The following is a 3,808-nucleotide window of genomic DNA, read 5'->3' as shown; positions in this document are numbered from 1 at the left end:
AAGAGAACTCACCCTTCTGAGAAAAGTAGACATGATACACATGGGGGAAAAAATTCTAGGCCAGGGCTCACCTCTGCACACAGCAAAACCACGGGAGAGGCACGTTAGGGATGTAACAAGGGTGGGAGACACTTCATTCAGAAAGCTCTGTTCTTATATTTCCTCATGACCTCACATGGGTTAGAAGACATGTGGTGGCATTGCTGTACCAGAGCCCACAGCAACATGCATCCCTTCGAGGCCATGGGCACGTTGCCACAGACAGAAACTGGTTGAATCCATCTTCAAGGGAAAGCATTTAGTACAGCCATACCCTTAGCCAGCATCTGAGGATCCACACCAGTGGTAACCCCGAAAATGTGGTCAACGTGGAAGAGCTGTTAGATACAGCTCTCACATTTGGAGACACCAGACAACTCAGACCAGGGAAACCTGTGTCTGTCATTACTGGGGTCCTGTCTGTACCCAGAGTGCCCACCTTTCTCACCACAACAGAAATCAGAGAGTACAAACCCTGTGACTCCAGTCACTGAGGCAGAGCCTTCTGCCAGATGTGGTCACTTTCCCAACACTAGAGAACTCACACAGGGAGAACGACTAACACTATGTATTCATGGAAGAAGCTTCAGCTGGGGCTCAGGCCTGAGCTCCTGCCACCATCTTAGAGAGCGGGTCATCCCTCATACAGAAGCGAAGGTGCAGGGACCTCCTGGGACACCCTGCATCATTGCTGCTGCTGAATGCTGATGAAATCAATGTGGGAATCCCATTCCTCATGGAGCCAACACGTGAAGGACCTGGGAGGATTCACACAAAAGAAAGTTTTCCTGGAGTGATGAGGAAAGGAATGTTCTCAGGTATTCCTTCTTCCTTAGCCAACTATGACACCCTCACACCGAGGAAACACTTATCCCAGTGCACAGGGGGGAAATTCTTCCCCGGACACTCACATCAGAAAATCACTGGGCAAATACCTCTCAAGGAATTTATTAGGGTGAAAATGAGATACAATCTCATACACTGACAATTTTTCACTGCAAACACATACAACTGAGTCACATTCTGAGGGATGCTGAATGTAGTATTTCAGTAACCAATAGCTAGAAATAAAGCAAATCTGCTCCCATTTATCAGTACTTGCATAAAGACCAGTATCACTGAAAAGGAGGGGTCTCACAACCATGCACACTGTGCCAGTTAAGGTCGGGGGGACTTTTCCTTTACTAGCTCTCACAACTGACACTGGTACTGTCTCTTGGTAGGAAGTTTGACACATATATACACTGCCTGAGATCCATGATAACATCAACTGAAGGGTTAACTTATAATCTCAGAACACAAGGTGATTGACGTATGTTCACGAAAACATTAATCTATTGATGTATGTAGATTTCAAAGATGAATGGCAACAAGACTCAACAAACACATGGCTTGTGATCTACCTCTCATGTATCCTTATCCATTCTACTAATATTGTCCTCATAAATTGGAAAGGATTTATAAATTAATTACATGATTAGAAATATTTCTATTTTCTTTACTTATTTGAGAGTGAGAGAGCTAGAGTGGGAGCAAGAATAGTCCAGGTTGGGGAGAACAATATGGCGGATGGCGAGGAGCCAGAGAAGAAAAGAAGGAGAATAGAGGAGCTGCTGGCTGAGAAAATGGCTGTTGATGGTGGGTGTGGGGACACTGGAGACTGGGAAGGTTTCTGGAACCATGTAAAGAAGTTCCTCGAGTGATCTAGACCCTTCACACACCCTGATTTCGAACTGAGTCTTTCCAGTTTTTGTTAGATACATGTAAAGTTCTAATCATTGGAGCTGGTGGCTTAGGATGTGAGCTCCTGAAAAATCTGGTGTTGTCTGGTTTTAGACAGATTCATGTTATAGACATGGACACTATAGATGCTTCCAATCTAAATAGACAGTTTTTATTTAGGCCCAAAGATGTTGGAAGACCTAAGGCTGAAGTTACTGCAGAATTTCTAAATGACAGAGTTCCTAACTGCAATGTAGTTCCACATTGCAACAAGATTCAGGATTTTAATGACACTTTCTATAGACAATTTCATATAATTGTATGTGGACTGCACTCTATCATAGCCAGAAGAGGGATAAATGGTATGCTGATATCCCTTCTGAATTATGAAGATGGCGTATTAGATCTAAGCTCCATTGTCCCTTTAATAGATGGGGGGACAGAAGGTTTAAAGGAAATGCCCAGGTGATTCTGCCTGGAATGACTGCTTGTACTGAATGCACACTAGAACTGTATCCTCCACAGGTTAATTTTCCCATGTGCACCATTGCGTCTATGCCCAGGCTACCAGAACACTGTATTGAGTATGTAAGGATACTGCAATAGCCTAAGGAGCAGCCTTTTGGAGAAGGAATTCCATTAGATGGAGATGATCCTGATCATATTCAGTGGATTTTCCAAAAGTCCCTCGAGAGTGCATCACAATATAATATTAGGGGTGTGACCTATAGACTCACTCAAGGAGTAGTAAAACGAATAATTCCTGCAGTAGCTTCTACAAATGCGGTCATAGCAGCTGTGTGTGCCACTGAGGTTTTTAAAATAGCCACAAGTACATATATTCCTCTTAATAATTACTTGGTTATCAATGATGTAGATGGACTATACACATACACATTTGAAGCAGAGAGAAAGGAAAACTGCTCAGCTTGTAGTCAGCTTCCTCAAAGTATTCAGTTTTCTCCATCTGCTAAACTACAGGAGGTTTTGTATTATTTAACCAATAGTGCTTCTCTGCAGATGAAATCTCCAGCCATCACGCTACATTAGAGGGAAAAAATAGAACACTTTACCTACAGTCAGTAACCTCTATTGAAGAATAAACAAGGCCAAATCTCTCCAAAACGTTGAAATAATTGGGACTCGTTGATGGGCAAGAACTGGCAGATGCTGATGTCACCACACCACAGACTGTACTATTCATACTTCATTTTACTTCTTAAGGAAAATAAACTTGTACATAATAGAAAACTCATGGAAATATATTACGTGGATGCTAAGACATTTAATGTCATTTTTAGCATTAGTTTTGCTGGAATTTGACTTTTATATAATGAACCACTCTTTTTAAAATTTATACCTTCCCCTTGAAGACAGAATTTTGGGGTTGGTGCTTGTAAGCATTTTCATTATAATATGGGAAATGATGCTTGGAGAGAGAGAATGAACAAATGTATTGCTTCTTTCAAAAGAAGAGGCAAGCGCTCTCTTGTATCTGACTTTTGTTACTGTGGTCTAAGAAGGCATTCCTCAGTTTTCATTTGATCACCCACATAAACAAAAGATGTCCCTCTAACGAAAAAAAGAAAATTAAGTTTTAAATGACCTTGACTATTACAACCTGACATCTAGAACATGTTAAACATAGCCCATTTCTTGCTTGATTTAATACTCATTTAATTGTGGTTGTCCAAATGAATATTAATTATTGCAAAGGTTACCTTGTCTATAATAATTTGTAAATGGTATTATAGCTGAATACCTGTGCATGGATATGGGAACTATTTTCATGTTTACTTTTAGTGCCATAGAGGCCAGTATGCACAATATTAAAGCCAAGACGTGGATGTTTAAAAGAATTTAATGCTCAGGCAATTATCACTGATGCTTTCACACTATTTATTAATAAAATCATATATTGTATTAAAAAAAAAGAATAGTCCAGGTTGGGCAGCAGAGAAGAAGGAGAGGAAGCAGGCTTCACGTTGAGAAGGGTGTCCAATGCAGGGCCTGATCCTCCAGGATCCAGAGATCCTGACCTCAGCCA

The 3,808-nt window shown here is 41.1% G+C and overlaps 1 pseudogene; it reads left to right on the top strand.

Annotated features, from left to right (window-relative positions):
* The first annotated feature begins 1,597 nt into the window (after window positions 1-1,597).
* LOC122901967 lies at window positions 1,598-3,022 on the top strand (annotated as a pseudogene).
* The last annotated feature ends 786 nt before the right edge of the window (window positions 3,023-3,808 follow it).

The sequence above is a fragment of the Neovison vison genome, chromosome 3 (assembly GCF_020171115.1).
Source record: "Neovison vison isolate M4711 chromosome 3, ASM_NN_V1, whole genome shotgun sequence".
Classification (NCBI taxonomy): domain Eukaryota; kingdom Metazoa; phylum Chordata; class Mammalia; order Carnivora; family Mustelidae; genus Neogale; species Neogale vison.
This window is presented reverse-complemented; position numbering and strand designations above follow the sequence as displayed.